Raw genomic sequence first — 22019 nt, forward strand, 5'->3', positions numbered from 1 at the left:
ATCCATATGTGTGAATGACTGTAACATAAAGCTGGAGGGCACAGAGGCCTACTTTCTGCCTCCTGTAAGTGTTAATATAACCTTTTCATCTGCTCACCCAATGGCTCTCCCTGAATCAATTCCCCCTCAGTGTCCCTCAGCGTCTGTACAACTGGCACCTCCGCAACTTGCTCCATTTGTTATATTGAGCTCCATCTGGCCTCGGTCATTTGGCTTTTTAATTTAGTTGTCTCCCGCTCTCTAATTTGTCTCGCATTTACAAATGGCACTGGCTGCCCGTTCCAAGCTGCCCCCTCGTCGGCGGCAGAAATACATTTTCACCAGCCGTCGGGCCAGCAGTAAATCTGCTTTGCTGGGTTATTAATAGATAGTAACAGATGTTTACTGATTGTTGATTACCAGTCTTGTTGACCAGTGAAATCTGTTCATAAATGGAAGGGAATTTATAGCAGACCAGAATGCGCGAGCCTCCCAGAGGGCACGGGGAAACAATGGCAAAGTTCCACCTAACACAGTCTTCTTTTAAACCTGCCAGAAACAAATGCATACGTCCAAATGAGGTGAAAAAAAGAGGATATAAAAGTTAAAATGCAGACAGATACTTGTATATTATTTTTTTTTCTCAATATTAATTCCTCAATGTTTATTAAAGTGCAGGTAGAAAGTGGCTGTTTGGACACAAACACTTCCCTGACAAACACATCACTGGGAAGCGACATGACACATTTCACTTGTCACTCATCAGCAGCTGCAGCTGGCAGGCTGGTGATCCATCTTTCAGTAAGTAGGTGACATGACTGACTTCTAACAGTTTGCACATCACTTTGGAGAAAAGTTCCCATAAAAACTATGATTAAATGTCACCAAGGGGAGCTGTCACGAAATGAAGGGCTGATAATGTTCACCCGGTTTCTGTAAAAACGATTCTGGATATCGCATTGTGCTTACTAACGCCGCGCGGCCGCAGTTCAGAGTCGGCCGCCTCGTTCATTATTCCTCCATTAACTGCGCTTTCCTGCGAATGGTTACCGACCCCCCCTTAAAAGAGTAATCATTTCTGTGTACAGTTTTCTATTTGCGGACACTGTGCTGAGAAAATTGAGGAGCCACGCACAACAAGTTGCAAACTGTGACAAGTTATAAAACTTTAAAGCAGGCAGTAAATAGCTCTGTCACTCTATCCCTAGTGTTATATTACCTGGACACATTTATCTGACGGGTGGTAAATCTCAATTCCCCTTACCCCCCAAAAATGGCAAGATGAGACGCGGGAAAATAAATTGCAGACGGAAGGACAAAAACACATGACTAGTTAATCAAATGAACATGATGTCGTGAAAGGGGGCCTCGTTAATAATGCCAGGGAGGAGTGACAGGGGTTTTTTGGGGGGGAGGGAAGAAATGGAAGTTAGAGTTTTAGAATTAAATAAATTCGATAAAGCTTTCTTCCTCTAGCCGCACAGTTTCTCTGGAAACAGTTTGTTTTCGCTAATATTTTTATTTATTTTTTTTTTTTTACAGTTGCTTCACCTGCCTGATATCCCTCAGCCCTTTCCTTCAGAAGCTGTCAGAGCCGCCAAGTATAATATATGGCCTCTCCAATGAGAACAGCTGTAGCCACTCTCTCTGCTGCTGCTACCCTGCCCTGCATGAAATAATACATCAAGATTAATTGATTTCCCGTCACACTCTCAGAGAAAAGAAAATTAATTTTCATGTATCTTTTCCCTCCAACCCGCAGCATATGAATTTTGTACATGGCATGTAATTTAAGTTTTTAATTATTCATGAGGACTAAAAACATGATAAAGTGTTTTACAGAAGGCCCCAAGGCCGTAGCCAAAAGCTCAATGTGTTCCGAGACAACTATAGCAGTCCCTGATGTCTGTATAAATAATAGATGTATTTACATATATCTTGAATCTTAGTTTAACCCCCACCTCTTTGTCTTGTTCTCTCCTGGCTCAAGGAGAGCGGGCTCACAGTCTGACGGGTCGAGATGGATGCGAATAAATCATTCATCAATCACAAACGTTGACAATCGCCGTATTCGTGTTGTGATGGGCGTAACGCCGGTTTTATTTCACCTGTGAGCCTCTCGCGCTGGCCGTGCTGAAGCTCCGCCCACCGCCAACAAACAGGAAGTGGTCAGGGGAGCTTGAGAAATGAATGTGAAATGACAAACCTGAACAAATAGAGCAAAGCGTGACTATTTTTAAAACATTTTTATGAATAAGCAACCGAACAGAGTGAAAATAAGGTAATACCAGCTAAGCTTCAAACATGCACATACAACAACATAACAATAAAACGCACTAAAAGAGGCCGTTACGGAAACGGGGCACGTTCTATCCGTGACAACATTTGGGTGATGAACGACGCTTCAACACAAAAGATGATCTTGCACTGATGGCATGACATTTTATACACTTCCTGTCAGTGCGTGTGAGCGGTCGGCGTTGAGAACCTTGGATTACAGTAGATTGAGTTGCGCGTCATATGACCGAAAACTGCAACACAGCAACATGGCACATAAAAAAAAAAACATGAGCTAGCTCGCTCAGGCATGCGCCACCGGTACGAAATGAAACAGGAGCGAATATCAAGAGCTAATTTATTACCCGTCTGCATACTGAAATACAGATAAACCATTCTTGTTTAATGCCACTGCAGTACATGTCAACACAATGCCACGGGACACACAATACACAAGTACTGTATTTTTGAACAAAGCTCATTTTCTTTTCGTTTGTTTGTCTTACAGATGCTATTTTTAGAGCCAGAATTTTCAAAGGGGAAAAAGAATCAGCCTGAATCTGGCCACGTCTTCCACTGGAGTGACCAGCCTCGGGACAGGAACAGGTACAGGAAATGACATCAAGTATGCCGTCTTATTTGTGTGCAGGTTTTTAACTATTTATTTGCTAACTTTTACTTTAGGCAAGGTACAAACACGTGTTCCATCCCCAGGCTCTGGCAAAGCAAGTGAAAGGGTTATTCTATCTCGATGGTTTGTTGCCATCTGTCATATACTGTCAGACATTTCTTCCACCCTCCAAAAAAAATAAAATAAAAAAACAGAAAGAGAGAGAGAGATTATTTGAAACAATGAAGAGTAAATCAAACTTGTCTCTGGTGCGAGCAGACACCGCACCGGCCCCACTGGAGCCTTTTTTTTTTTTGCGTGCTATGTGTTTAAACGCCGTCCAACTGCATGTCAGCGGATGATCTGCGTGTCAGCGGATGATTGAGAAGCATGTCTGCTGCGAGCAGAGGAGCGAGAACACTGACCACAGCCGCTGGCTCCGCGCGCGAGCCAAACTAGGATGCCATGCCACTGACGCCGCGGCAACTCGCGAGCGTGACTGGCAGGCGAGGCTGCAGACTGATGTGCACGCGGCGCTCTAATCTTTCAAATCGCTGCAGACGGCGACGGGGGCAAACACACGGTAATGACATTCGATGGAAATAATCGTTCTTTCCTCGCGTGCGCACATTTGCAACGCAAGTGCCACAGTTCGGAGGAAAGGCGGAATGACGACGCGTCCGAGGCCGAAGGGTTTTTGGGAGTGGCGACCTGCCAACGGCAACCGAACAAAATGTTCCGTGCCATGGTAGCTTCTACCTGTCCTAACCTGTACTTATCTGTGTTTAACACACTATTCTAACCCCGTGTACTTAATGAAATACCCATTAAGGCCACACGCAATTTCTAAAAGCTCACAAGAACAAAGGAATGATTAACGCATTAGTGGAAAAGAGCCCCTGCAACCCCCACATTTGTCTCAGCTGATAGTTAGTAAGAGTGTAATTATAAGGTGAGATGTTTGTGTATGCACGTGTGATATCACAAGCGTATGTGTGTGTTAATCTTCTCGATGGTCTTACCGCGGTACTAGTTAAATTAGTCTGTCTAGCGAGAGGTTCTAATTATGGCTGTGGAGCCTAATTAGCATTTACTATGACACAACAACAAATGCGGCAGAATTCACACTAATTCCGCACCGAGCGGCCCTCCGCGCTACACCGCCGAGCCGGCTCCCGCTTCGCGGCAAGAAGTAATGGCAGCGCGCGGCAACGGGGCCGATCGCGCACTCCCGCTGAGCGTGTTAAATCATTTTTCACTCCTTCCAGATTGTTCCCATCAACAACTATTCCCAGGGACCCTAATAAGCCCATCTCCTCATTAATATCATAAAGCCTAAATGATACGCAATCTCAAAACATGCTTTAGGAAATTAATACGGCACTGACCCCACGGATAGGGGTTTGAAGTTTTTCCACAGGGGACGGGGTACGTCGGCGGGTGTTGATAGTGATACAATCAAGATTCTTGGAATAGGGATGATGGTGTTTAGTGTTAAATATATATTTTGTGCAGTTATGGAAGTTGAAGTCATGCACGATGCACAGCTTTCCAAGGGATCAGACAAATACAGTCAACAAATAACCAATGTATGTAACATACATACATATATAAATACATATATATATATATACACATATATATATCGACTGCTCTGAATACACACCAATCAGGCGTAACACTATGACCACTGACAATGCAATGTTCTGCTGGGAAATGTTCGGACCTTGCAATCGCGTGGATGTTAGAACAAGTATCTGTGGGAGGCAGTGAAACAAGCCTGATCCACAGAGGCTCCACCCCTCAACCCATAGGACCCAAAGACCCCCCACTAACAACATCCTGTTACCAGACACCACAGGACGCCCTCGGAAGGCCTACGTCCATTCTCTGATGAGTCACAACTGTTTTGGAGGCACAGGGGAGACCTACACAATAGTAGACAGGTGGTTATAATGTCTGATCGGTGTACATTGCGTCCATATTTTTCAACTGAGAATAAACGGTTTAAGATTAAGGTTTATCATTTGGTGTAACTTAGTAAATAGATGTTAAAAACTATTTTCTATTTTCCGTGCCATCATTGAGTCTCAACAGTCAGGCCATCCAGTCTGTAATGACTTCCATAACCCGATGGACCTGACTTCGTCTGGAGGCACATGTAAACACATCTGGTTATGTATGGTTATACTGCTTCACCTTGGCCATATCAACACGTGCGGCAGCATTTACGCAAAAGGAGACACTGTCTGCGAGCGAGAGATGTTCGAAGGCCCAACCCCGTCCCAGTTCAGCTGTGATAGTAGTTTCCATGACGATGAGGCATGCTCAGCGCATGAGTGGTGGCCCAGATAAACAGTGATCCTAATGCGGTCATAATGTTATGCCTGATCACTGCAGGATGTAGGATTAGCTGTTCTTTTGTTCTGAGTCGCGGTGGTCTTTTAACCCTATGTACGATGGCAAATTGTCTAATTAAACTGCATGTTGTGTGGCAATAAATTCATAGTAATAACTGAATGCACGAGGCCCATCTGCTCTGAAATGGAAAGACACACAGATGTGATCTGAAAAACCAAGGGGGGATACAGATAATGTTGATGTTGATTGATGGTTACATACATGGAGATAGGGAAGATGAAGATTGGTGGAAGAACGCAGATATTGATAGATGGCAGTTATAAAAAAAATAAAACTCTCCATTTGGTCCTCCAGCACATGGCAGTTATTGCAGCCGACTGATATATTATTTACTTTCTTAGACATCTGGAGTTAATGTTCCTTATCTTGGTAACAAAAACAATTTAGAAAGGCAACTTCCACAAGTCAAACTATTTCATTTCCCAGGCTCCTCTCTGCTATCTGTCTCCATTGAAATATTCTCTATTTATTTTGGAAAACTTAAACAACTGCTGTTATGTCCGCCTAGAGCTGGCATAAGCCAGAGTAGCAGATTCATCATTATAATACTTAGCACTGAGGGAGAAAAAATGCAGAGCTGCACTATATCGCAAGCATGATTTAGGCCCCACAGAGGCCACAGGAATTCAAGCTGTCAGAGTGTGAAGTAAATTCAGTTCCTGTAAATAAATTGGAGTGTCCAATGCTTGCACATGTTATCTGGTTCTATAAACCAAAGGGAGGATACTTGACTGCAGTTGTGTTCTGGTGTATTAGTGCGTGCGTGAGGCAGAGGAGGAACGGCGCGAGCCAACGTGGCCGTGTTAGCGCTCGGTATCAGATTAGATTTACCAGGGGGCAAAACAAAACACCTGTCGTGTTGCACATTTATGGAGTCGTCTCCAAACGAACTCTTATCAGCCCATGAGGAAGAAAAATCTTTTAAAAAAAAGCCAGAAGCTCATCAGGTTACGATGGCAAGGTTTCATAAAACACAACATTTCCATAAACAAGTTGGCACGGTGGTTAACTACCAACATTGACATTGTGAGGACATGTGTATGAGGAGGCACTGATGCAGAGGGTACTCCAGTTGCTAACATTGCTATAAACCCTCGGTTTTATGATTCATCATCGGCGGGAAGTCCAAGGGCTGGAACATAAAACCGCTCAGGTCTGAGAGGTCCGGTAGAGACACACCATAGAGGTTACACTGCAATCTACGGGCTTGACTGAATCACTGAGCACAAGGTCACACGGCTGATACCACAGTTAATACCAATATTAAAACCAAAGTGAAGCACTTTGGTTTGAGACGCCAAAGCCTGCATGCCCCACATTATTACTCCTGTTAGGAGGTCATTTTTTGAACATTTCACCTTAAATCAAAGGACCACTGAGGAATTATGATAATAACTAAGGATTAGGGCAACAAGTTACTTTCGGACAAATCAATTATTTTCGTGGTGCTTCCTCATGTTTTAACATGAAATTCACAATTTATGACGACACTATTCACCACAAACGTTCAGCAAGTCAGAGTAAAACCAATCAGGAAGGTGTTAGTTACAACATTCTGCTGCGAATCAATGTGTGTTTCATTTTATAAGCTGTTAACGAGTGCTGGACGAGCCATTTGCATCTGATCTAGGGCGTCTTCATTGAGTTCTTGTCTCGAGCGCCTCAAAAGAAGAAGCAACGCCAACTCGCAGGCTACGACCAACAACCAACAATCCAATAAAAGTCACTTTAACAGTCCAAATACTGACGCTGCTGTCTTGTCGTATCGCGGTCAGAAGGCCCCCAGTAGTTCACCGTTGAGGTGCTTGTACATAGTGGTCGGGCGGCTGTGGCTGTTCCAGGAATTCCCACATTTTTCATCAGCTTAGGACTTTTCTTGGATATAAGCAGATTTCAGCATGCCTTGCAGTGTGAGGTATCATAATCTGAGATGAATGTCAACAATTAGTGAGTCCGTAATTAACATTCTGGGGCCGATACCAACGTTTAATATAACAAATAGCCAATATCTGTACCAGTGATCATAATGATGATTGTTATTTTACTTTACTTTGGGTATTTATGATTATTATATGATCTTCTTTATATAAATTGAAGCTGGCAAAGAGGATCTGCAACAACAAATAGACCCAGGTTCCTGTAGGATCCAACACAGTTCAAGTTTGCCTCAGTGTAGCATTTTCAAAATCAAACTTCCATCTTAATTAGAAAGAAGCCCGGCATGTGTTACAGGGCCATTCACCCCACGTCAAACACAACATCTAATGGAGAATGTCATGTCTCCAGATCAATTTATATTCCATGCACACAGTAGACAGCAGAGCTTGAATTATTTTCCTCTTTGTCTGGATTGATATAAAATAAAATGAACATATTTAGACCTCAGATGTTTGTGGCGTAAAAAAATTAAACCTAATTTTTTTTTTTTTAAATCACAAACATACAACAAGTACATCAATGTCCACATAGGTTATTAAAAGATCGCCAACCAGTCAAAGAGAGTTTATACACTATAGATCATTCCATATGCAGAAAATGTGGCAACAGGATGATTAATTAAGTGAACACTGAGCTTATACTGTACGTCAGAGCTGCATTAAACAAACGGGAAGAAGTAAAATACTTCAAGCAGAGAACATAAGGGAATGATAAGGCTTCTCTTTCCACCATCTATTTCCATCATCTCAACCTAATGATTTGCAGTATGTGCTATGCAAACATGTTATCTTTTCATTTCTCATAGTCAAACAGCTAGCTACTACACCCTCTCTTTGCTTTGCTCGTGTCGCTTGGAAAAAAAAAAAAAAAAAGGCAGATTTGAAAAATGTAAGGCTGCGAGCTAGCCTGCTTCTCACGACCGGCCGACACAGGCATTTATAACCTTAAAAATGACTTCTGGGTACCAGGTATCCAATTATTCCTTACCCAGGAAGCAGTGCTAAATGGAGCACTGCAATGATTTACTTGCAACCTCTCCTTTTATTAAAACACTTTGTCTTATTGTTTTATTGATTTACAATCCGTCCTACTTTTTTGGCATCTGAAAACAATCAAGGCACAGGGCAGCAGAATGTTTGGACATTAATCGTTAAAAGACAGTGTTTTATTCCTGGCCTGGGGTTTGCTGCACCAGCTGCTGTGCATTCTGGTAAGAGGCAGTGATTTATGACCCGGCAGCAATAACGATGAGGCGTGCTCATTAACATATCGACAGGGTCCAAGATGGATCATCAGCATTGATTATTTCATGGCCTGTTGATGCCCATTTGTTAAAAGAGGGAGAGAAAGAGGGGGGGGGAGCGGGAAAGCGGGGAAACAAGGAGGAGGGAAGTGACGGGGTGGTTTAGAAGGTGTAAGGATTTCTCGCTTGAATCCTTGCAGCACGGGGGGAGAGAGACAAAACCCTGACTCCTTCAATCACCACAGCCATCACTCTACTGTCAGAGGGAAAAAATCAATGATTGACAGCATTTAACCAGTCCTCAGCTCTTAGCAGATCCATACAGAGGAAAGTTGCTCGGCGGGAGAGGCCGTGCAGATCTGCCTTCACGCATGTTGTAAAACATTACTTCACAGCGAGAATTACAATATCAATCAGTCAATGCCATTCTCTATTTAAACAGGGACGGGCCGCATACAAGTTAAGAGCCGTTTGTGCTCAGTGTGCTGGGTGATGGAAAAGACAATGTGGCAGGGAGGAATAGTGACTAATACTCAACTGATGTTAATCTATATGTGTCAACAGTATCGTATAATAGATCGCAAATTATACTTTAAAACATGGTAAAACATGGCTTTCAGATGATCGCTTTAACTGGCCCTATTTAATTAATAAGTCAACTCTGTGTAAGCAATCTTTAACTAATTAATTAGATACACTCGCATGCTATTTTAGATGTTCATGATAAATACAGGTCTTTCTGAATGTTTTGGTACACAGCTGTGGCTGCAATGAAGCATCAGCATCAGTTGCCTGCAATACACCAACGCGTCACGATGCTTTTTCGTTCATTGGGTGGGTTTTGTCTGTTGCTTAGTCTGTTGTGTTTCAGTCAAAAACACAATGAAGACTCCCTAGTGCAGACTATGTAGATTAATTGACTGCAGAATCTATGAAACAGCACCTTCCTGACTAAATCTACATTGAATAAAAATGAACTTTTGTGACATTACACGAAATGGTTTCTTCATTCATAGATTTCACGTTAAAATATGTAGCCTATTTATTAGAAAAGGTTTGCAGGAGAGGACTGATGGTAGAAGTCACTATTTAGCGATGGGTTAAGCAAAAGATTAATCAACAACTCGTGAATACTTAAATGTCCTTCATACTCTACATATCACCATTTCAAACAACTACACACTTGTGTAAAGACAATAAAGCAACAGTAACGTCTCGGCTGAAACGACAACAACAACAACAAAAAATAGCGTTCGACTTTAGTTTCTGTATGTACTACGAAAGCCATCAGCAAGAAAAATAGTTCCATTAAAAGTAAATGACACGACAGAACAACTTTATCATACAACAGATTTTCCTCCTCCCTCCTCGGCTCCTCCAGCCCGAGCGGCGCTGTCATTGCTATGATAGAGTTGCCATGGTGACAGGTGCTAATTGATGGGCCTATCATTCATTACTGAGTGACAGCCACCCCTCGAGCTGGCCCTGACTGGCATTCTGTACAACTGTCACGCGGGGACACGGCGCGGCAGCTGTAACCTTAACTGTGGAGGTGAGTCACAGACACATAATGGCGCACGCACAAAGCCGCTGACACACACGCGGGCACTCGCGAGGGAACAAAAGCAGGCATGTGCGGACTTGCGGGGGGCACACCCACAGGCCCTCGAAGCTCGCACGTATGTGCACATGTACAGTCGGGCGGCAAAAACATTCACAGCGCGCACTCGATCAGTCTCAATGACGCCCGACTGACACATATTGACCATCTAACCTTGGTCTCTGGGGTCTGTGGTATAGTGTCAAAGCGCCTCTCGCACACCCTGTTCCTTATTCAGCCACCACGTCCCTTTTGCAGATTCAATATTGACCTACATATCGTCCGCGTTTTCCAGACATTGAAGCAACGCGCGAACCGATGCCCCGTTCTGTTTTCTTCGCCGGTTAAATAAATTAAAAGCCGGGAGGAAAGGGAGTCAGTCAATTAAGTCACTAAGGGCCCGGCCTTCAGGTGTCCTTGGAGGACAGGAGACGGAGCAGTGCGGTTGTATTACCGTGTTGATGTATGGGCGCGGATGGTAGAGTCTCCCTTCCTCTGACAGTGGGGGCTTGCCCTGCCTCTTGTACTGTAAAGACGAGGGCTTTAAATTGCTTCCGTCACCGGGGCCCTGAGTAATGAGTGTGATTCTAATCGCAGTTCCTGGGGCCATCGGCATTAGTCTTAATCTGAGCGGGCTGCTCCAGCGCCACTGACAAGTAATGCAGAGCAGGTAGGGGCGTAATGAGAGGAGGGCGCGCGCGCGCACCATGCCGCGCACGCACACAGGTTACCCCACCCAAGATGCGGAGGAAGGCTTTTGTAATAAGAACACAGTTACGAGAGCCTCTCTCCCATCTTTCTCCTCCAGGGCTGGTTAGGCATGCAGGAGCTGTGAAAAATGGCTGAAGCCTCCTGCACGCAAGCAGCACACGCTCCTGCGCAGGCGTCTGGGTGAGTATTTGGGGAAACGCTTCAGCGTACAAATACTGAGCAGCTAACACTGTGGAAGTTTATGTGTTATTTCGTGCTCACAGGAACTAGCTTTCCGTGGCCGTGCTCGGTCCCTACGAGGTTATGAATCTGGCTTTTTGAATGAGTATAGCGAGTATCTGTGTGGGCAATAAATTCCTTAAGTCTCCGCCCGCCGTCACTGTCGTTCGTATGCATCGTGACCAAACAGGCAGCGAGTCTGGGAGTCCACCGGCGCTGGGTTAGTCGAGGGCTAAATTGCTGTGGGGCCGTGAGTGGCTGCATAGCCGAGCAGGTCGTTCCTCTCTGTCTCTCTGTGTTTGCCTGTGTTAAACTCCCTCCCCTGCCCTCATCCATCCTCTCATCCAGTCTCCAGCTCTGTCCATCTATCAATCCCAGCACTTTGTCAGAGCCCACTCCATCCCCGCTGCCGAAATAACAAAGGAGCAGACGGGAAAAAAAGAGGGAGAGAGAGAGAGAGAGGGCGACGGAGGAGGAAAGAGTGGCCCTGCCCATGAGCCTCATCGCTGGGGAGCTTTTCACCTCCCATCTGCATCAGCGCTGATCTGCTGACAGAGGCCCTGATGCGCGTCGCCTTCTATTGCACAGGCAAGCAGAAACACTAATGCCGTGCTCCACCCCACCTACAACACTCACCTCAGCTCAGGCAGCTCAGACAGGCAGCTGGCAAAGAGGGGTCTGGAAGGGAGGCAGGAGCCGAGCGGGTGACAGAGGTGAGGACAGGTAGCAAGGAACGGGGACTTGTTAAGGGTGGCAGAGAGGATAAACAGCAGCAGCTGAAAAGCGGAAAACACGAAAACAAAGGCGGAGACGTTGGGAAGCTGGGAATGCAGAAGAAAAGTCATCCGTGGAGAAAGGCGCGCTTTTTATTTTTTTATTGTTCTGAGTGGGATGTAGAGTGCACTTCTCCTGAGATGCAGTTAAACGTTGCGGGGATGCAAACCACAAGAAATAACACACACACACACAATGTAAATAAGAACAAATTCCTCCAGTTATTGGTCGTTACAAAGCTTAGTCACAGAGGGCACTCTTGACGGGGACTGATCAGTCAGTGTCCGCTGTGGTTATTGATCCAATTCTTTATCAATCCCTTTAAGAGATGCTGTCCTACAAGGTTTTCAAAAATCACAATCTGGATACATGTGGTTAAATGAAGATTTGGTAACTCACTGGAAGTGATGGCAGCAGTGACATTTGATTAGGTTAACTGAGACGTGTGAAGCTATTTCTGAGCTATGAGGTTGTAGCAAGTATAGGCAATTAACTGGGGAAAAGATGCTTTAATACTTTTCGTTTATTAAAGCGTGATCTTATGTCGCGAGCATCGTTTAGAGCAGTGGTTCCCAACCTGGGGTCACAGAGGGCGCATCACAACATGTCTGATCTCAGCTCACCATCAGTTTTAACCTGTTTCACCAGTCACCGGCTTTCCCTCTCCAAGCTAACATCACTAGCCAATCAGAAGAAGGGTCTTGGAAAGCATGGTTGAGATCCAGCTGCAGCTGATGCTGCATTCAAGACTACGTGGGAAATAAATGAGCTCTGAGTTCTCAAACTCAGAAATGACTGCTTCCAAAATAGATTAGATACAAGTAGGGGGGGCTCCAAGGAAAAAGGTTGGGAACCACTGAAAATGGTGGTGGCATTCAATTCCAATAGATAGAACCAGATCTAAGACTGAACCGTTTTCGATTTCCACCCCTTGGCGACACCGCACAGATGTTATAAAGATGTAATAAAAGAACAAGGTTATTAGAAAAAGAACCACCTGAATGAGTGGTGGAACGTGTTCATGGAAACCCAACGGGTCCGGTCACTTTTGTTTCAGTGCCTGTTCTTGAATATACCCCAACTTTCAAAGGCACAACTCTGATTGGTCTGGAACATATTTATGCTACACAATTGTTGGCAACCAGACAAGCGCAGTAAGTAACATCCGCCATTCCACGTGCCATCTTCTCAAGAACAATGAGAAACTCAACATAGCTGACAAGCCACCAATTATTGTTTGAACTGAAAAATGCGGATGAACCAGCTCACAAGCACAATGCTTCCAGCAGCATAGCATATTTGCGCGGGCCTAAGGCGCAGGCTATGCTTTGATGCCTCGCGAAAGTATTAACCGAGCTTTACAAGTACATAACTAACAGCAGTTATGCGCTGGAAGGAAGTGAACATTCTTTTCTCCCGTAGTCCAGCAGGGCTGCGGCTGAGTTTGTTTTTTCCACTATGCTTCAATAGAAATCACAGTGAGAAAATGTCTCCCTAATTAAGCCTTGATCAGCTGCATGTCAGCGGTGGTTTGGAGGCCGTACAGAGTTGTGGGCCCTCGCTGACCTATCCGTTCAGTCGAGCTGGGGCGCAAATGAGAAGAGAATGCTAATACACATTCAGTACCATTACGGCTCAGAACAACAAACCGCGAGCAACTAATCTTTGGAACTGGTTCATGCTGACCCTGTTTTTAAGCACCTCAGCCAAGTCCTGTAATATTATGTAGAGAGTTTGAGAATCCATGCGGCTACGCAAAAGTACATGATATTTAAACGGCCCTGATTTCAGTAAATATAGCCTGCATTACAGACCTAGCGTTAATATAATGCACTAATACAGACTGGATTCAGTCTAGAGAGAGAGTGTGTGTATGTATATATATATTTAAAAAAAACTGCATAAATCTATTCCTGAAATGCACACTGACGTATAATTAACGGCAACCGCTGACTGCTGTGCACTCTGTGGTTGTTGTTCTGCTCCTGTATCAACCTTTAACGGGCGCATTTGACGGCTGTTCTACGTGATGCAAACAAACAAATGAGTGGAAATTAATCTTAGTAATATCTGACGCGGTGGAAACATGATATTACATTCAGCTGGTGCTAAATTAAAACCATCTATTCAAAGATCTATGAGAACGCTGCATCCTCCTGGGCGCAGCAGAATTAGTATGGAGCGCCGAAGCAACGAGCGCGGCTCAGGATTCGAGTCACACGGCCAAGTCAGCGTAAGGAGGTTTGAATCCACACAAACGCAGAGGCCTAATTTTGGCGAACGGGTTGTTGCTGTTAATGAAAACACTCGTATCGCAGACCGAGCGCTGCGAGGAATCGCCGAGCTCCGGCCCGAGCATCTTCAAAGGCGAAACCGGGGTTGATGCCGATGAAGCTGTAATGGCTGATCAAAAGGGGGGTGACGACCCAAGTTTATGGCGAGATTACCAGTAACACACAGATGAGGGCTGCAAATAGACCCGACGCTGGATGTTTCTAACAAAAAACGAACGGCGCAACCGAAACCAGCGCAAAACAAAACGTCCTTCTGACTGCAGCCGTTTTGCTGATTTTCGCCCTTTGTGCGTTTCCCCACTGGCGCCGCAGACACTAAAACAAAGCGAGCAAGTCTCTCTCTCTCGCGCGCGCTCTCCCTCACTTCTGATGCGGTTTCCAATCAGCCGACACTAATTAGACAGCAATAAACTGTTATTAATCGGCTGGACAGCGCACAACCAGCCAGATATAAATGGTAGCTGTCAGGGCCTTATTCAGGAACCAAATGAGTATTCTCAGTTCACTGCCTGTGTGAGGCATCGCCACCTATGTCCTCTAACAAATGTTCACCATTCACCGTACGCACACGCACACACACACACACACACACAGCGTATGGCTATAATATGATGGCTAATATGGCTGTGGTGTCATTGCGAATGGTCTGTCCTGAGTCTTTCAAAGGGCACGGAAAAAACTAAACCCTCGCAGCTTTGCACTGAAAACAGCCTCCCGCTATTAATCAGATCACAAAAAAAATAAATGCCTGATAATTATCTCCCTCCCCTCTCTGTCTGGGTGACGTGTGCTAAGCATCTTCCCCCTAGACCTCCCGGTCCAGCTTACAGATAAAGGCCTTAATAAATGACAGTCCTATTTACAAAGTCAGCTCCACTTTAGCCAATCTGTGCCCGGAGAGCGCGGTTGGCTGGAAAATGAAAATGTGTATCGACAGAACGGAGCGGGACAAGCTCCTCTAAGGCGGCCAAGACAATCTATTAAGGCCCTGTTTTTCAACGTCTTGATTTCCCCCAGTTTATCAGGTCTCTGTACAGCCTCACAAGAGGGGCATTTATGATGGAATGTGATTGGATTACACTGAGCGCTAACCATGCGTGATTGGTTTAGCTGAAAAAATATTAAATTCCTGTCTAAATGGACTGGGGGGTCGATATTATGTCTTGTGCCCTGGAAGACTGGGTGAGTGTGGTGGTGGTGGGGGGGGGGGGTGGACTGAACTTAGAGGATTTGATATTTCATCACTCATTTCATGCCTTGGTGCGGCATGGAGACTGACACTAATGCACTGGAAGGACGTGGTGCTGACAGCTCACCAACATATTCATGTCCGATCACCCCTGGCTCAAGAATCTTCCGGACTGAAAATAATCCATTCTGAAAAGTTGAAATGGAAGTGGGCGTGTTCAGCTGTTCTCCTCATAAGCGGTTTTGAGGAAAAGAGAAATGAAGTCATGGCCAAACGGATCGGAAATGACAATGAAACCGGAGGAGGACGGGGGGGAAAGCTGCAACGGGGCGTGGGACTTCTTAACCGTTTCAGAGTCGACGTTCAGAAAATCCCCCAATGTGGAAAACAAAAACAGGGCCTAATGACGAGGGGAAAGAAAATCACAGAAAAGGAAAACCAAAAATCCATGAATAAATTCAAACTTTGTGTCCTGTGAAGAGCAAATATGAGAAAAAAAAAAGGCTTAGGAGTAATGAAAGATTGTTTATGTATTCTGGCATGAAATGGGGCGGTGTTGTGAGGGCGACAGGCGCGAGGAGACGGATGGACGGGAGTGACAGGCCGGTATTCATCCTGCACGCCCCAGCGGCCGGACTGCTACTGGCGCTCGACAGAGCAATAAATCACCGGCTCTCCACTCTGTACCTACAGCTTATTACATCCAAGATGACAAATAAATAATAATCCCTGTCATGCCAGGCCTTTGCTCAAGGATTGAGCCAGAAACCTTTTGCTCATCACTCCTGATCTTAAGTGAAAACACTAGAACAAGGGAATTGAAGGCCATGCTTTACTGAGCTTATGAAAGTTGGGAGTGCAAGAGAGAAGAGGAGGAAAGGAAAGGGAGAAAAAATGAAGGGAGGGAGGAGGAGGGGGGTGGAGGAGGAGAAAAGCGAGGCGAGGAGAATGATGCCACCACTACAAAGCCTTTCTGGGTGTGAAGGGAAATGATCCAGTAAAGAGGGGGAGAGAAAGTGGAAGTAGGAAGGCAGGGGTGGAAGAGAATTGCCCTTGTGCTCGGCCGGATGAGTGTCGCTCACTCAGCTGAATGAGGCTCTGGAGGATAAAGCAAATCAAAAGCCTTCATCACTAAACACGACCAGCAAAGTGGCCCCGAACAGCATTCGCCGTACGCGGCCCCGGACAAACGTCGCATTACAGTCCTATTGCGACTTATAATTTAATTTAATTAAAAAGCACATGTTGACAGCGGAGTGAATAGAAATAAATGAATAGAGAGTACAGTTAAGGCGACTAAGCAAATGTCCTCCTTAAGGAATGACAGAGGGTTTGGTGTGAAACCGTGCACTAGGCTGCACCAGCACGTTGCATTTAAACTAAATTAAACCAAAACTGGAAGAATTCAGTGACCCCTCCAGTCACAGGACAGGCCTGATTATTTAAACATGACACAATTTACTTAGTGCTGCCCTGCCATAAAAAAAAAAAAAAAAAAAAATCCTTCCAGAAGAACAACAAATGAAAAAGCAGCACGGTATTGTAAATCAGATGCGTCATTTTAACCAGCTCACCCAGTCTGGGTATTTCATGGGATTGTGCACCCGCACCCCCCCCCCCCCCCCCCCCCCCCCCCCTCCTCCTCCTCCATCCCCGTCTTTAAGTGTGTGTGTGTGTGTTGCTCTACAAAGGAAATATGGGCCTCTGATTAAAGAGTGCACTGTCATAAAGGTTACTGAATTGCAAATGGTCCTCTCCATCTTTCCTATAATGGAGACTGGTCGAGGAGAGGGAGAGAGGGGGAGAGAGAGGGAGAGGGAGAGAGAGAGAGAGAGAGAAAGGGAGAGCGAGAGAGAGAGAGAGGTGCAACCATGATGGGAATATAAACAGGGAGTCTCAGGCAGTCGCCCGGTCTCGGACTAAGTCCCGGTCCCTTCAAACGCGCCACAAGAGACATTAATCACTGGATCACCAAGGCATGCTTAATTGCGAGTTGTATATCATGGTGCATAGAGTGGCTAAAGGGGGAAGGAAACTCATTATTTCGGTTTGCTGGATGCAGGGCTGGGTGCGCCTCATCTGGACTCCACCACTTCTCCCTCTCTGTCACAGTACACCTGGGACCACGCTCAATGTGACAAGGAAAAATGGAGTACGCAGTCACCCCCTAATTAATATAGCTCCACCACTATTGTTGTACCGCTAAAGACATTCACGGACGATCATAAACTCACCGAGGCAATCACACGGCGGCCGCGGCGGCGTCAGCCGAGGCGGGATCAGCGTGACTGACGGACGGGGAGTCGTCCCGTCAGCCAACCTACGCGTGATATTGTATCACCTGCGGGAGACGCCGAGATCTCTGGCTTATAAGTGGTAGCGTTTCCACTGTCAATAGAGGGCTGCAGCGCTAAAGTCAAGGTCACAAAGGCTGCGGAGAAAGGTTTTTTTTTTTTCTTTTTTTCTTTTTGCAGCTAAAAGAAAAATGGAACCAACTCCCAATCGGCCACTTTTATTTAGATTTCTGCAAGTGCTTCTGTAGGCAATATGCTAATGAGGGGGACTTGATAAATGACTCGTAATATTTCCCAGACATTTTCCTTTCCCTCAGAAGTTTGCCAATCTGATGTAGCTTGAAGATAATAAGGCGCACTCCGTCATTATATCAATTTTTGTTACCCAGATATTTCAGGCCACGTTAGCAATGACGAGCAAAAAGCAAACGAACCAAGGGCAGAGCCTGGCACCATTGATCAAACACTGTCATTCCGGCATCGCTGGTCCAAGAGGCGCGCGTATGAGGACACACACAACACCCCCCTCCTATTAGGAAATCCACACACTGCACGCGCAATTCCGGCGCATACACGCGCGCACACGCGTGAATGCTTCCGAAAACGCATGCATAAGTGCACATGTTACACCGAGACAAACACACAAGCAAAGAAACAAAACGCAACGGGGTGTGATTATGGAAAATTTTACACTGGGTTGAATTAAGACGTTTCAGTGTTTCCCAGAGATACATCAGTGGTTTATGTTTCTTTAGCTAGCTAAACATACAGTAGCTCATTTTAATGACTTTCTGTGACATTAGGACCGTACAGATCTATTTAATTGTCTATAAATACGTTATTATTCACGGCTGCAAAAACCTCCAGACATGACACGCTCCCCTTGTATTTTGCTTTCAAGAATCTGGTCTGAGTTTAATGAATGCACTCCCTATTTTAATAAATAATGTGCAGTTGTGTTTCAACGTTTTTTTCATTTTTTTTTTCAGTGATTTCTATGCTCAGGGCTCCCCAAGTATCTACTTAAGCAATCTGCAACCGCACAAAGTATGAAAGCTCATTGTTCGTCACACAAGCGCCGGTTAAGAAAATGCTAATACCAACGCACTTGGCTATCGTCGTGTGAACAGGGCTCCCTGACGCCGAGTGCCCCGCTCTCTGGCTGAGGGAGCTGGAGGACGAATAAAGAGCTGGACGACGGCTTCGCGGTCAGTCAAGTGGTTAGCGACCGGTCTCCGCGCAGACCTTCAAAGGAAGCGGGGCCAAAATGCCTGACTAGTGCCCGCCGAGGGGTCAAAGTGCACGCAGAGTTCACTGGGCCAGCAAATGGCACAAAGGGGAAACCACAAAGAATGCAAAAACTGACACGGGGGTGGAGGAGAGTGGGCTTCCTCCACCTCGGTTCTCCCCCAATTAGAGATGCTATAATGTGAATAGGTGGGGATGAGATTAAAAGGAGGGAGCTGGAAGTCGGTGTCCCCCCGCCACTCGCGCTCTTTTGATCTGCACAGTGTCGTTGAGACCGTGGCGTCCACTGCCAACTATGCAAGGACATAACAAACGCAGGCAGCTCCGCTGCAGCTTAAAACAACAGTGGGTTTTCTCCAGAGAGCCAGTACATTCATAACAGCCCTTCAACACCTGTCAAACTAAATTGACCGGAGCCAACCTCAAATGCAACGTCTGAGATCGGACACGATGGATTTTGAGTGAAAAGAACTTGAAGATCAAGAATAGGAAGAGTGCATCGCAACCCAAGGAGGGTTCAGTGCACGTTCCCACTGACCAGCTACAATGTTATTAAAAAAAAAAAAAGAAAGAAAACCAAATGCACAGCTGACGAGGTGGAAAAGTGCAGGAGTACGTTTCCTCCATCCAGCAACACATTTTTAACATGACAGCCAACAAACATACAGCACTTAAAACACGCCCAGCAACATCTGGGAAAGGTTGGATGAAAATTAATAGGGGCGCGGCTGCAATTCTCTCACAGCGGCACAACACGACGCCAAGTAAACTGACAACCACCCTCAGAGAATTAAAAGATATTTCTGTACGAGTTGCACTAAGATGGCAACTGAAAAATTAAACGACATCCCGGCAGCCTGTCTGATGACAATCCATACTCTAGGAACAAAGATAGTTTATGGGTTCAGATGAGCGGAGCGTCAAGGGGACAATCTTTCACATCCCGAGCACAGATTTAGACCCCAGTTCTTACTAATGCAACCGACACTTCATCATCGCCCTCTTATTTAAAGAAGTCACTTAACAAGTCAAGTATATCCCCGGGAACGGTACACAGCGAAAAAAAAACAAAAAAAAAACAGCATTTTCAGCATGTTATTAAAAGAAATGCATCAACAGAACAGGAGTACAATGGGCAATTAACAAAGCTCAGAGAAGCCATAAATCCTTTGTTAACAAACAAGGCTAACACGCAGCGCTGGCGGTTGCAGGCGAGGCCTGAATTCCTCGCCAGCCAGCCAGCCAGGCTTATTTTGCTAACAGGAGTGTATGCTAGGAAACCAGGAGCGAATGTAAACACCATTCTGCGAGATCTCCGAGCTGTCACTTACAGGGGGAGATCACTCCTTCTGATTAGAACCAAAGCAATACTGGCTTAGCTGAACTAATATTTGTATGGTGACAATAAATCACTCCAGCTTTGTTTTACCGCATGGTAGCCAGTCAATAGTAATAGACAGAGTAATGCCTCTCGGCCTGCCAAGACTAATGCCCTCTCTGACAAAGAATAGCACATGCACAAAGTAATCGGAGCAGATTAACAAGACGTGTTGGGCAGAATGAGTGACTCTGCGCTGTGTTTGCGTGTCATTTATTCTACAGAGCCCTGCAACTTTTGGGCTCGAACAGCTTTTCACAGTTTTTTTTTTTTTATGGAAAAATCCTGCAGGTTGACAAAAAATTAAAAAAAAAAAAAAAAAAAAAGCCTCGTGTCGAAAGCCTATCTCCTACAAGTCTGCTGTGCTGTTGAAGGGCTGATTCTGTACTACAAGACGCTCACAAACTTTGGCAGGTAGTAAATCAGTCAACAGTAAATGCCATCTTTTATCAGATCATAAAATCTGCTTGTAGGCATTTAATTTTCCCCCCTCTTGTTTTAACAGGGAAACAGGCAGCCTAGAGAAAGCGCGGTTTGTTTTTATAGAGGTTACAGGAAAAAGTGGAGTGCGTGTAAACAGGGCGAAGCCGAGCGCTTCTCGTCGCGCTCGCCTTTTTGCCTGCGAGCGACAGCATCGCGGGGAACTGCCACTCTTGTGAAAGCAGGTATGAGTGTTGTACATATTTTATGTGACAGATGAATAAGGGGAGCTTGGAAATGATTGTTTGTTTTCAGACAGTTACTATGCTAATGCTTCAAGGCAATATCTGCGCCGGCATCGAGGCGTCTCGCTGCAAACCTTCAGACTTGAAATTAGGTTCGGAGACTTGCCGCGCGGTGGTCGGTCGGCCGGTCTGACGGTCAGCCGGGTGTCGACCCTCATGTTCAAGGCCCGTAAATCTCTGCGAGCGATTCCTGTTTTGTGTGGTGTGTGTGTCACCTGAAAGGCCTTCCAACTCTGATTTCAAGTGCTTTAACTTTCACCGGCCACCGGGGGCAGTCTTCCCTTGCTGCACTTTCTATTAAAGGTCACAGCGTCTGGTCCGAGTTGGCCACGGAGCAGGCCTCATGCCTGAGCCACTGCATTACCCTTCCCCTTGCTAAACCCCCCCCCCGGCCTCTCAGAATGGCAGCCCTTATAAACACTATTCACTGTGCTCCCTTTACACTAGGTGAGGTCAGAAGTTCAGCCCCCAGGTTTTAACAGTTAAGGCCGAGCGGTGAACTTGTGACCTCCTGGGGTAAGTAGGAAGGGAGGGGGAGAAGCAGAGGGAAGAAAAGAGTAAAAGGAGGAGGAGTGGGGGGTGGGTGGGGGGGTCAAGTCTCCTCAATGCAGAATGGCTGGATTTACAGCTGCATGCTGACTGCATTGCAAGCGCAGCAGAAAACACCTGATAGCATCTCCTTGGGGGAGGAACCGCCCGACCCCTTTGTTGTCTCACTAACAGTCACCCCGGCACCATAAATCATGTTAATTACTTGACTGATGGAATAAATCTTAAAAAAAAAAAGTCACTCTGTAAAGGCTTGGGCTAGGAGGTTCCCGCACTGCAGTTCTGCTGGCTCCGCCGTATCTGTCATCCCGTAGTCACTGTGTAATCTGTCCATTTGTTGTTGCCTGATGGGGAGTTTTGAAGATGTGGACAGGCCGAGGGAAGGTTGGGGTTTTTCGTGGCGCACGCACGTCTCCCGGGTAATCCATCTTCCTACGGGTGGTCTCTGAGGGTGAACTCCATGAAACAAAGCTAATGCCCAACTCTAGATCAGCAAGCTGATGCGCTGAGATGCAATTTCATTTCACCGAGCCAGAGAATCCCTGCTAATAATTATATCACTGTTAAAAA

The 22019-nt window shown here is 45.7% G+C and overlaps 1 protein-coding gene across 2 annotated transcripts in view; it reads right to left on the reverse strand.

The window, feature by feature from the left end:
• Nucleotides 1-22019, reverse strand: part of lrmda (leucine rich melanocyte differentiation associated) — a 213460-nt gene that overhangs the window by 125875 nt on the left and 65566 nt on the right. The gene's annotated exons all lie outside the window — the stretch shown is intronic.

The sequence above is a fragment of the Mugil cephalus genome, chromosome 13 (assembly GCF_022458985.1).
Source record: "Mugil cephalus isolate CIBA_MC_2020 chromosome 13, CIBA_Mcephalus_1.1, whole genome shotgun sequence".
NCBI lineage: Eukaryota > Metazoa > Chordata > Actinopteri > Mugiliformes > Mugilidae > Mugil > Mugil cephalus.